Source organism: Mesoplodon mirus (genome assembly GCF_964341445.2).
Source record: "Mesoplodon mirus genome assembly, chromosome: 16".
Lineage (NCBI taxonomy): Eukaryota > Metazoa > Chordata > Mammalia > Artiodactyla > Ziphiidae > Mesoplodon > Mesoplodon mirus.
In genome coordinates, this window is record NC_138992.1 from 9,900,875 (window position 1) to 9,914,824 (window position 13,950).

General features: G+C 43.9%; 1 long non-coding RNA gene across 1 annotated transcript in view; it reads right to left on the reverse strand.

The window, feature by feature from the left end:
• Positions 1-2,021: 2,021 nt before the first annotated feature.
• LOC309792067 overlaps positions 2,022-13,950 on the reverse strand; it is a 112,115-nt gene continuing 100,186 nt past the window's right edge. The window contains exon 3 of the long non-coding RNA XR_014291601.1: positions 2,022-2,078. This is a non-coding gene — a long non-coding RNA (uncharacterized lncRNA). The remainder of the gene's footprint in view (positions 2,079-13,950) is intronic.

Genomic DNA, 13,950 nt, shown 5'->3' on the forward strand with positions numbered 1-13,950 from the left:
TGTGATTAAGCCCCGAGGAGTTTAGAGAACCCAAGAGCAGGTGGCGCCTGGGGAGCCCAAGCTGGGCTGGTGTGGGAGCAGAAGAAACGTCTGCATATGCCCGCGAGGCAGCACACCGGGTCCCCTAAGCCTCGGTGGGGCAGCTCTGCTGTAGCCGCTCCCATTTCACAGAGAGCCGGAGGGCAAAGGAGACTAGCAGTCGGAGAGGAGAGGGGACAGAGCAGTGGAGCAAGGACCGAAGGCCAGACAGGAACGTCACGTGCAGGGGTGACAGTGCTGAGCTCCACTGATCCTCCACGCGCTTCCCTGGAAGTCAGCAACCCTCCCAGAGCCTCGATGCATCACCCAAGATGCCCAGATGGATGGAGATGACGTTTCCAACGCCTGAACCTAACAGAGGCTTGAAATCCTAACCAGATTCCGTTGTAGAGAAGCAAAGAAAGCTACGTTTCTGGCCCACCTGAGGTCTGAACCTAGATTCTTGCCTGCCGCCTCGGGGTCTCCAGGCTTGAAGAGTGGGCGGTCTGCCCTGCGGTTTCAGCACAAACCGGTAATAAGCACTGCACCACGTGAAACCCTTTCTCGGCTGCTCTGTGAAAGCAGATGGTTTCTTTGTGAGTGATACCCCATTGGTAACCCTCTGTATTTAGTCTGCCAGGTCCCGGAGAGCATTCCTTTCTGCTTCATCAGAACAGGTTCGTGGTGACTTCTCTGGTGGCGCACCTAGGAGAACGCCTGCCCAGCCCCATCCGTGAGGGCAGCATTCAAAGTTAGGATGGATGAAGAGGGCTTTCCTGTCGAGGACTCCGGGGGTTTCCGAAGAGCCCTGGACTGGGGGTCAGGAGGCCTGGGGCTCCCATTCGAGCTCTGCCATAATCAGCCGTGACCTTGGGCAAGCAAGTCAATCTCTCTTCGCCTCAGCGTCCTATCTTAGAATAGAGGCAGTTATTGCTTCACTGCTTAGTCACAGGAGTGAAGTGAGGGGGCAGTGAGGTCTAAGGACCAGAGAGCAGCTTGATGGGGTCCCATCGTCCTTGCCCATCTTTCTTCTCAACTTCTTCTATCAGAGGTGTCAGGGCTGCATCTTCCTTTTGGGAATATGCAATAACCTCAGCTGTGGGAGAATGGAACAAGACACAGTCCCTGCCCTAAAGGAGCCCTCCACCTTACAACTCCCCTGCTAGACTCACAGCAAGTTCCAAACTCTTCCAGGATCTACACCATGTGCCACAGAGCCTGGCCCTGTGTCTCTCTCCAACCTCATCCCCTGGGATGTCACTTTGCTCATTCAGCTCCCCCACAGTGGCGTCCACACCGCCCGCAAACGTTCACGTCTGTTCCAGCCTCGTTCTTGCTGTTCCCTCTGCCCCAAACAATGTTCCCTCAGATCTCCCCACACTCCCTCACTCACTTTCTTTGGGTCTCCGAGCAACATCAGTGCCAAAAGTTTCCTCCGTTCCCTTCCTTCGGTTGGCAAACAACAGCACATCTTCCAGCTCTCAGATTGAACGCTGATCATATTCGTACTGGACCATCCTGTCTCCCCTCCGCCCCAGCACACACACTCCACCCCACCTCCCGTATTGGAAACCCAGCCTTTCCAACTGAACCCCTTCAGGCAGCAGAAGGCCCTTGAATTTTAGGAAACAACGTTCAGATCTTCTCTCCACCCCACTGTCCGCCAAGTCTCTCTTTACCTTAGTCCTCCCTCTAATTGTTCCCAGCTCACAGCTTTCCCTGGGGATTTAAATACATTTAAGGGGAAGGTTTAAAAGAGCAACAGCAACTCGTAGGCTGCCAGGTGACTCAGAAAAGACTCGGGCATCCCTAGTTCCCCTCCCAGCCCTGTAACCAGCTCTGTAAATCACATTCATTCGCTGGGCTACCAACCTCTCACTCACAGAAATAAAGGGCTTCAACTGTAAGATCCCCGAAGACTCCTCCAGTTCTGGCAATTCCTTTACAATCTGAACACAACCAACCATCCGGCTTCTTCAGATACAATATTTCCTTGTCCCTCCATGCCACTCAGGATTCATCAAATCTGAAGTCACTTGTACTTTTTATACAATCAAGACCTAGAAAAGAAGATGGACAAGTTATTGAGGGGGGGAAACACTGTCCTTATTTTACTCAATCATGTCTGCCTGATACTACTTTTCCAACCTTGTGACCAAAGGCTGTTTCTCTAGACCAGCAATTTTCTTCGCCTCCAGGTTCAATGAAAGAAAAGAATTTTCCTTAGGCTAACTAAATTATGGAAGGATTTGGATTCCAGGCAGATCTTCTGCACACACATGGCTCCATTTGAAAGACTTGCCTATTGTTTTTGGAAGCCCTAAGAAAACGAAGCATATGTTCAACTTTTTTTTAATAGTCTCGTGAAAATGAGTCAGTTTATAGTGTGTTTTGAACGGAGTTCTACATTCCTGTGGGCTTATAGGAATTGAAGTTGGTTAAAACCTACCTCCAGAGGAGCTGAGTAACTCAAACAACTCTGATGCTGATTTCTAAAAGCCACAACCAGAGTCTCATGGTCCTGTGGTGGTTCCACCCTGACTTACCACGGGGACCTTCCCAAAACCCGTGCTCAACTCTTCACGTGCTCTGTATCAGTTAGTGCTGGAACAGCTGGGAATGGAATAGCTGGGGGTCCTCACACATCGCCCTCTCTGTGTGGTCTACCTGCCCTAACGTACGACTCCCCAAGTCCAGGTCATGGGATCCCAAGATGCATGTCCCAAGAGACAGTGCCAGGCAGAAGCTATATTGCCTTTTAGGACCCAGTCTCGGATGCCATGCAGAGGCAGTTCTGCCACGATCTTACGAATGAAAAACGCTGCCTGCCCTATCAGCAAACAAAGGATGCTGCAGCCATCAAGCCATCAGCCACCGTAGTCACCACTGACGGTGAACAGGGGAAAACTCAGAATGGAAACAAAAGGGCTGCCCACTACCAAGCATCAGCCACGCAGCCACCCCCGGCGGTGCACCCAGAGGGGACTCAGGATGGGAAAGAATAGGATACTGACCCTAGAGAGCTGAGGTGAACATCAAAGGAATGATTTCAGTGAGTCCAGACATGCATCTTCCCATACATAGAAAAGCGCTAATTCATTAACTTGAGATTTCTTGGTTGTTTTAATTAACAGTAATCTTTTGATGTTCCAACTACCTGGTTTTTGTTGCAATACTCCTATATATCCTGGCTCCCCCCTTTACCCCTTGGGAACAGTCCCTTAGAGCTATCTGAGAGGCTGCCTCCCGGGCTTAAGTCCTCAGAAAGTCTGCCAAATAAAACATAATTCTCAACTTTTAGGTTGTGCATTTTTTCTCAGTCGACAGTCTGTTGGTCAAGGCAGTCCCAAAGGTCTGGCTAAGTTCAAGGGACGGAAACACAGACCCCCACCTCTCAGTGGAGGAACATCAAATCCACATTGTAGGAAGAGCGTATGGGATTGGATACGTAGTGGTGTCGCCATCTTTGAAAATTTTAACCTGTACCACCCCCCTACCTGTCAGGGGGATATCAATGCCCCCAATTACGGATGAAGAGACTTGAGCCTGACAAACGTGAAGTGACTTATCCCAGGGCCACACGGTGAATAAGTGACAAGGCCAAGATTTAGGGGAAAGGGAGCCTGGAGGATGGAAGGTTTGGGGATTAGAGGTGAGAAGCTCCCCAAGCATCTCAGAGTCCCCGCAAAGGTAAAAGGCAGGAGAGGAAATGCCAGGAGGCAGGGGCTTCAGCTAGCATCCCAGCACGAGAATGAGATCCACAGAGACAGGAACTACCCTGGAGCTCATCTTTTTATCCCAGCAGAGTTCAGCGCAGTGGGGACAGGTAGGGAAGCTCAGGTATTGGAATTTGCTCCAGCTTGAAGCTGAGGGATCTTGGTCAAGGCTCCTAATCTTTCTGAGCTCCAATGTCCTCATCTGTGAAGTGGTAAGAATACTTTCCTCCTAATCAGGCTTATGGGGGTTTCAGGATGCATGTGTGTGAAGTTCTTGATATATAGTAGGAAATCAGTTAAAGCTCACTATCATTATTACACAGACATTTACATAACTGAAATCAATCAATAGGTTCTGGGAGTTAATGCTTGGGCAGCCTCAGGTGAAAGGTGGGCTGGGACCTCTAATATTTGGGTTGATAAGGAGAACAGAGCTGAGTCTGAGTTGAAATGGTGTGAGGGAGAGAGTGGGCAAGTTTAGGAGAGTTGAAACAGGCACGAGTTACATGGGTGTGGACACCGGAACCAGACAACTCTATTAAAACTTGGTCGAACTGCTTACTCTTTCAAAGCATTAGTTTCCTCAACTGTAAAAATAAGATAATGGTACTGACCTCATGATATTGGTATAGACATGAAATAATCAATATAAACACCTAGCAAACTTCCTGACAGATAGCAAACTTTTAATAGGTGTTTGTTCTTTCTCCCTCTTTCCTTGATATCTGAGGAAGAATGGTGTTATACTGATCATTATATTAACTATTCGTATTCAGTAAATGTGTTGAGTTGGATTTACACCATCCATCCCAATGAATCGGTTTGGGCCATACAGCCTGCATGCCACATGCATTAACTGAGCACCTACTATATGCCAGGCACCGTGGTGGCTGCCCAATGTACAACAGAGAAACCAAAACACAGCCATTGCCCTTGAGTTGGTTAGTGTGGAAGGGAAGACTCAGCAGGAACCTTCCAGTTACAGAAGAGAAACAAGCCTTTCATTTCTTCCTTGTCATCTGCGTTAAAGTCTGGCTCTTACACGGTAAATCTGTGATCTCCATGCATGTGATGGCAGGTGGTAGAGAAGGCACTGCTCATCCAGATCAGACCTCAGGATGGCTGTGGGCAACGTCTTGTTGTGCTTCCCTGGCCTCCCCATCAACCCTCTGGGTTTCCAGGACACCTGGTAGCAGGACCAGCTGAAGGAGAATGGAAAAGTGCACTGAGACCTGCCTCCTCACCCTGCTTTCCCCAACTTTTCTGCAGTGTCCCTCTCTCTGCCACCTACTCCTTAATGGCACAAACACACTTGCATTTTCACTTCTACTTTACACCAAAAACCATCTCTTCACAAGAGACATGTTCACAATTTTACACATAAACTTCTGTAACTGGCATGACAACTCTGCAGGTTAGATTTCATTATCTCTTCTTTGCATGAGGCTCAGAGAGGTTAGGTGTCTTAAGGGGTCAAGCCAGCAAGTGGTGGAGCTGGACCTGGATGCAGGGCTGCCCAGTTTCAAGTTCAGCTTGGTATTAGTTCATTTCTGTTCATCTAGCATTTAATGCACACCTGCCTCATGCCAAGCACCAGGCAAACAGTGATGAGCAAGACAAGCTTGCTGCTCCCCAGGGCTCACAGACCAGCAGGGAAGATGAGCACACCAGGAGGAATTTTAAATTTAGGATAAATGAGATAATGCACATAAAATTCTTGTCGTGGTACCTGGAACACAGAAAGCTCTCGATTAACATCTGCTACTGTTACCATGAATCTGTGTGCAAGGGAATGTGAGAGGAAGGATGCCACGTAGCACAGACTAGCATAAGCAGCACAATCTTGGGTGCAGCACATTGTTCTTCATCCTGGGTTATTCGTACTTTAACGCATTTTGCATTCAGTTTAGAGCATCATTTTGGAGAGACTTGGGGGAAGACTGGGACAGCCCCAGGTAGAATGTCTAGGAGTGATAAAACTTGAACCCTACCAAGGAGAACTCCTAAGAGAACTAGGGATGTTGAGCCTGATGCAGAGAAATTGAGGGTCCATTAGGAATTCCATGCCTGCTTATAAAAATGACCTGAACTAATACTGTTTTTGTTCTGATTTGGGCTGGGCTTGAGGAATGCTAATATTCTCTTTCTAATTGTGAAATGGATGATGTGTCCCTTGTTAAAAGAATTTCAAGCATCCTCAGCTGGGGAAGAAGTATTTTAGGAGAGTGGGAGTGCCCTCCTGAAGTGTCTGGAAGTCCTTAAGTAGGAAGGTACATACTCTGCTTATGGGTCTCAGTGACAGGGGCAGCCACGTGAATCATAAATTTTAAAGATATAAAATTTATCAAAGAAGAATTAGGAAGTTATAATAAGGAGAAACAAGAAAAAAAAAACACCTATAATCCCTTTAATAAATAAGTACACTTTACACCCAATACCAGCTCAACAAGCCTGGAGAAGTTATTCAGCTTCTCCGAACTGCAGTTTCCTTATCTGTAAAACGGTCATGACAGTAATTGCCTTGAAGAGTCGTTGTGACAATCGAATTTTTTAAATGTATTTAAGGGACATAATGCATGTGTATTTAATACATAACCCATCATCAAAAAATTCTAATTTCCTTTCTTTTTCCCATTGTCTTTCCAAAACACCATAAACATTGAGTATTTTATTCTAATCTTTATTTTGTTATTTAAGCTTAATACTATTGCATATATATTTTTGATTCCTGTATTTTATTTAGTACATCATAATTATTTTATTATAAACATAATTTATAACATATTCTTCATAAACATAAGTTTCATGGTTGTGTAATGCTCTAGCCAGTGGATATATCATAACTAATTTGCTGTTGGTAATTAATACATTTCACCTATACTTACATAGAGAGAAGAACATTTTGTGAATAAGAACTTTTTTCATTTTGGATAATTTCTTTATGATGTATTTTCAGAAGAGAAATCACTGTACCAAAGAGTAAAAATAATTTAAAGCCTTTGATACACATATTGCCAAATTCCTTTCCAATGTTTCATTTTTATATATGAGCCAGTTTCACAATCAAGGTTTTGTCTGTTACTTCCAAAAATTTGTGGGCTGCTTGAAGACAGAAGTTGTATATATCCTGTATCCTCACCTCCTATTACAGGGCACTTTTAATAAATATTTATGTAATGAATAAAAATGATCATGTCTATTCACATTCCCATCAGCATGAGAATGCCTGTTTGTTTCATTACATCCTTATTATAACTGAATATATGGAATATACCAAAACTAGCGGGAGAGGAGGTGGTGGATCCAGAAGACAAATTTCTAAATATATGTCATGACCTTTCTAGAAACTCCTGGGCTATTTCAAAACTTATAACAGCTGGCAGAACCCAAGTTTCTGACTTTCAATATCTATCCTTCCCAACTTGTATGCACGTTGGCAAAAGCACATACTTAGAAACAGTCTTTGACTATTAACAAAAGCAATGAGTTTTCTGCAAAACGTTTGTATCAGTCTGTACTGCTGTGTAACAAACCACCTCAAAACTTAGTAACTTTAAAAAGCAACCGTTTATTAAATTCAGGATGTTTCAAGTCAGTAATGATTAGCCTGGGCTGAGTTGGGCAGCTCATCTGGTCTAGACCATGCTCACTCACATATCTGCAGCTACCTGGTCAGCTCCTGGCTTGGCTGGAGGCTGGCTGGTGGAGGATGGCTCCTCTCACTCTCCAGCAAGACAGCCCAAGCTTGCTTACCCTGGCATCTGGAAGGGTTCCAAGAAATAGCGAGTGGAAGCCTGCCTCGCTTCTTGAGGCCTCAGCTCAGTCCTGGTACACCATCTCTTCCATGGCTTTCTATTGGCCAAACCATATCACAAGGCCAGGCCAGATTCAAGGGGTGAGGGAATAGACTCCACCTCTTAGACAAAGGAACTGCAAAGCCACAATGGACAGGAAGTGGGTGCAGGAAAGGATGGAATGAAGAATTTAGCCACTTTGTAATTGGTCATTGTTTCCCTAAGTGGTAGAATAAATCGGTCTGCTGGGTGGATTACTTAATCTTGTCCAATTAGAACTTGAAGATTATTGACCTCCAATAATTTATATAGTGTCCTAGAGATTTAAAATATTTAAAACAGTGTTGTCGGGACTTCCCTGGTGACACAGTGGTTAAGAGTCTGCCTGCCAGTGCAGGGGACACAGGTTCAAGCCCTGGTCTGGGAGGATCCCACATGCCACGGAGCAACTAAGCCCGTGTGCCACAACTACTGAGCCTGCGCTCTAGAGCCCTCGAGCCACAACTACTGAAGCCCACGTACCTAGAGCCCGTGCTCCACAAGAGAAGCCACCACAATGAGAAGCCCGCGCACCGCAACGAAGACCCAACGCAGCCAAAAATAATAATAAAATAAAATAAAATAAATAAAGTTGTAAAACAGTGCTGTCTTGGCCAATTTTTGTATAATCAGCGCTTTAGGTTTGATGAGCAAGGACCATCAATTTTTAGGTGGAAGATGAGTCTCAAGGAAGCTTAGTTGACAGGGAAGCTGGTAGAGCCAACCATCCTCTAAATCCCTCCAGCTCTGTGTCCTTAGCACAGGGGACGTTGCTCATCTCTTGGCTTTCAATAAATAGAAGCCACAATTCCATTCATTTCTAAACTGTGCTGCATTGCACACGTGTTCAGGGTTGGTGGGGGGAGGGGGATAAAATTAGAACAGACGCCGTCGCGAGTTCGTTTTCACCTACCCTGCTTCAGTCAGGCTCTGCAACAACATTAACAGCCTGGATTCATGCCGAGAGCTCGCAGCATCCTCCGATGGGCTCAGCTTTGCTCACAATTACTTGGGATCTATGAGATGTACTTACAGGAAGCAAAGGGAGACAAATCCCTCACCCCACCCTGCAAACTCTACTTGCTTGAAATTCCCCTAATGGGAAACCAAGCCATTCCCTTCACAGTGGGAAATTGGTTTTAAAGTGCAGACCACTAGGACCTCAATTATTATCATAACAATTATAGAATACACTATATGATTGTGCATCTGTACATAATACATATATTCCTTTATTAGGAGACCAAGCCATTTCTTTCACAGTAAGAAATCTGCTTTAAAATATAAACCACCAGGACTTTAATTATTGTTAATTTATTATAATTATCATTATACTAATTATACAATATATTATAGAATTATGTATCTCTGTATATAATTTATATTCCTGTATGTAATACGTATATATTACAACTAACTCTTGAAAAACATGGAGGTTAGAAGTGCCAACCCCCATGCAGTTGAAGATCCACGCATAACTTTTGACTCCCCCAAAACTTAACTAATAGCCTGCTGTTGGCCAGAAGCCTTACCAATAACATAAACAATCCATTAACACATATTTTGTGTGTTACATGTATTATATACTGTATTCTTACAATATAGTAAGCTAGAGAAAAGAAAATGGTATCAAGAAAATCATAAGGAAGAGAAAATACATTTACAGTGCTGTACTATATTTACTGACACCATAAGTTTACGTTATCTGTTTACAAGATGATGTAAATATTCATCATCAATATTATCTTATATGATACAAAACACTGTAGATGTTATATGTATTACTAACACTAGACATCAAAAATGAAAAGATAATGTGAAAAAGAAACTCACATTTAACTACAAGTATAACGATTCATGCATTGATAACAAAAAAGCAGCAATCTGATTGCTTTATGGTAGTCTAGGGTAATCGATATAATGTTTCACAGGAGGCTAGCCTATACACTAATGAATGCAACATTATAAAAATTTTATGGCATACAGTATTAGAGTCATATTCATAGTACAGTATTGGAAACTTTGCTGCATTTTTTTTAAAGACCACTTACTAGTGATATTAGGATGATAACACAGTTTCTCCAGTTGAGAGAGAGAGAGGCATACTGTATGGTAATGTAATTCTTTGAAAGCAAAGTTGTAAAACAATGTAATAATTATAAGTAATGTGTTACTACCACATTATTAATTTTATATTAAATATCACTCACCTTATACTTATGTAAGGATAGTTTAGCATCACATATATTTTATGCATTCAGGACACACCTTTCTCTTAAATTTTTTGATATTTCTAGGCTATGCAGTTTGCGAGTTTTTTCAAATTGTTTCTAATCTCAAAAAAAATTATTTTTTAAAGTCTCAAATTTCAAAAAAAAATCCTCATATAAGTGGACGCTCACGGCTCAAACCCATGTTGTTCAAGGGTCAACTGTATATAATTGTTATAGAACATTAAGTAGTATATTACATAATTATGAAACATAATTCTTGATAATAATGAATTTTTTAATGGACAAAATATATGAAGCATTGGACATCAGGCAACAAAGAACAGTGCCGCCTGAGAGATGGGAAACAAATGAGGTGAGCCCCCCGATTGCCCCAGGACATTGACTTGGCCAAGGCAGGGGTCCTGTGCTTGAATGGTGATGTCTGACCTGGACTCGGGGAGGCCAGCAACAGCCCTCAACCATATATTTCCCAGTCCTTTGTGATTGTTAAAATCTCTAACCTTTCCTACCTTCTTTCAGACCCTGACTTTCAGGAGTCCTCATTTTATATTAATAATACTTTATCTTGGACATTGCACAAAACATTTTACATGCACTCTATAATTCGCTCCTCATAATTATCCAGTACATCAGCTACACGCTTTCAACTCCAGTTAACAGAAACGCAGATTCAAAATGGCTTAAACAATAAAGGGACTTATTTTCCCAGATGCCAAAACATCTGGAAGGCAGTTTCACAAATGGATAATTCAGTTCCTCGACATCCTCAAGGACCTAGGACCTTCCCATTTTCTCCTCTGTCACCCTTTGCTGGTCAACGTTGGACCTCATGGTCCAAGCTGGCTGCCACATGTCCAGACACTACATGTGAATACACAATGTTCCTCCAAAGGAACCCCACTCCCGAGCCATTTTCTAGATCCCTGTGGCTGCAAAATACCCGAGCAGCCCCTCAAACCTACATCTGACTCCAGAGCTAGTGCTGTTTTCACTATTCCAAGCAGACTTTCAGATGACCCCGCCTTGGTGAAGGCTACTGATTTGTTGACTTCCTTTCAGCAGGGAATTTAACATAGTAATTACCGGGCTTGACTTCCCTCCCCACACACCGACACCATAGAGGAAGTTTAAATTTAGCTTCTACCTGCATTCCTCCTCTGTGACTGTGACTTTGGAGCAAATCTACTCAACATTACATGGAAAACGCTAATCGTGTCACCTAGTTTGGGATTAAACTAGTTATCTGTTATTGCTGCTGCAGATGCTAGAACATACCTAACTATCGGGCTTGAGGAATACATACTTTGTTTAGACTGTGACAGGGAGCCCAGCAAGGTGGGGCAGGTCTTCAAGCTGGCTATCCCTAGCAAAGGAGAAATAGTCATCCTTGTTCAAGCTGGCGACTTATTCTGATGACAAAGCAGTATTCTTGTGCCCTGCTATAATGTAAAACCAAGCAAAAAACAAAAGCAAAAAAATGGATTAAATAATTAAATGCCTATCATAACCCGTGTCACAGCCAACACCTGGGAGATGATATAAATGATAGAGCTTAGTGGTCAAGAACACAGACTCTGGCACCTCCCTGGCTCTGGTCCTTACTAGTTGTAAGATCTTGGCCAAGCTGATTGACTTCTCCATGCCTCACTTTCCTCATCTGTGAAATGGGATCAACAATAATAACATTATCTGACAGAGCATGTAAAGCACTTAGAACTGTCCGCACAGCGTCAGTGCTAGACATTATTATTACATTATGTTACCTCATTGATTTGAATGTTACTAACACCTCTGTAGGATGGCCGGAATTGGCACACAAGTAGCCACGCCCTAGAGCTGTTACAAGGGTGATAGGAGATGACTGGGGAGCATTCAATCAGTGGTTGCAAAAACCAGTCCCCCAGGAGGGGACAGCAGCCACATGAGTAAGTGACCTAGCAGGTCATCCAGGCAAGCTGGTCCTCCTGCCTCACAGCCCTGGACACGGTTTCTTCCCCTCATCACCTCTGTTTTGAGCCCATCATTCCTCTGCTCACATCCACCAGTGGTTCCCATTACACAGAGGATAAAGTGCAGCCTCCAGGCAGTTTACAAATGACCTGGCTGTGGTCACCACTCTCACCTCATCTCCGGCTGCCCCTCCCCTCACTCCCGCTGGTCCAGGTCCTGTGGCCTTTTTTCTCTTCTTTCTACTCGTCAAGTTCATTCCCATCTTAGGACTTTTGCCCTGGCTGTTCCCTCTTTCCACAATCTTTTCATGGCTGACTCCCTCATTGTTCAGAAATCACCTCTTTAAAGACTCTTTTCCTGGCCGCACACCCTTAAGTAACCATTAGTCACTAGTTTAATGGATAGTTTTGTTTTAATTAAGTACAATGTGAATGTACTTAATACCACTGAACTGTATATTTAAAAATGGTTAAGCCGATAAATATTATGTTATGTGTACTTTACCACAATTTAAAAAAAATTTTTTTAATATGACTTCCATCTTCTTTGCACCCTCTCTCTCTCTCTCTCTCTCTCTTTTTTTTTTTTTTTTTTGGTCTGCGCCATATGTGGGATCTTAGTTCCCCAACCAGGGATCGAACCCATGCCCCCTGCACTGGGAGCGTAGTCTTAACCACTGGACCGCCAGGGAAGTCCCACACCCCCTCTCTCTTTCCCTCTCACTTGCTGGCTCTGATGAAGCCAGCTGCCATGTTGTGAGCTGCCCTATGGAGAGGTCAGCATGGTAAGAAATTAAGGGCCTCCGTCCAACAGCCTGCGAGGAATTGATTCTTGCCAACCACTACGTGAGTGAGCTTGGAAGTAGGTCCACACTTATTTAAGAGACATCTTAATTCTAGCCTATAAGAGACCCCGAGGCTGTGGACCCAGTTACGCCATATACAGATTCCCGACCACGGAAAGTGAGATCGTGAATGCTGGTTGTTTTATGACACTGAGTTGTGTGAATGAAGAATGTTGCCTGCTGTATCAGCAAACAAAGGATGCCGGCCACCTAGCCATAAGTCACTACCTGCAGCCCCTACAGTAAGCCTGAGGGGACTCAGAACAGGATACTGTCCCTAAAGAGATAAGGTGCATATCAAAAGAATGATTTCAGTGAGCCCAGACTCTTGCATCTTTTTAGACTTAGAAGAGTGCTAAATTCATTAACTTGAGATGTCTGTTTTTTCTTTAATTAACAGTATTCTCTTGATGTTCTGACTACCTGGTTTTTGTTGCAAGAAGTCTTACCTACCCTGGCTCCTCCCTTGCCTCCCTCACCTCTTTGGAACAGTCCCTCAAAGCAATCTGAGAGGCTGTCTCCCAGGCTTCAGACCTCAGTAGGTCCGCCGTATAAAACATAACTCAACTTTTAGGCTGTGCTTTTTTTCTTTTCAGGCAACATCAGACAGCGAGAAGATGGGGGAAATTCCTGGGTTCCTTGGGAGATGAAAATAGGCTGCTTTACCTTCAAGTTGTTACTTATTCAGCAACTAGTTTTTTTGAGAAAGTACGGCAGGAGGGATAAGTTATTATCTCTTTCTGTCCAATCAGTGTGAGAAAGATCTTATCTTGAGGACAGGGCTTTGCTGCTCACTACCTGTTGGGCAAGTTATGTTAGTCTGTCTAAGTCTCGATGTCTTCATTTGTAAAATGAGGGTTAAAAATAGTTTCAATTGCACAAGGCTGTGTAAGGAGTAAAAGAGATAAGCATGAATAGTGCTTAGACAGCTCAGGTTCCTCACCTGCAAATGGGATTAAAAACCTCAACCTTAGGGATGAGGTTAGGTCAGGTATCCTTGGTCTCGCACCTGCCACAGTGAAGGGGTTTGCAGTGGATTGAATGGTGGCCTCACAAAATATAGGTCCACCCAGAATGTATGAATGTGGCGTTATTTGGAAAAGGGGGGTTTGCAAATATAATTAAGTTAAGGATTTCAAGATGAGATCATCCAGGATTAGGGAGGGCCCTAAATCCAACGACAGGTGTCCCTTTAAGAAAAGAGAAGGGGAGAAGGTGCACAGAGGAGAAGGCCGCGTGAAGACAAAAGCAGAGATTGAAGGTATGCAGCCCCAAGCCAAGGAACGCCTGGAGCCACCAGCAGCTGGCAGATACAAAGAGGGATTCTCCCCTAGAAACTTCAGAGGGAACTTCGC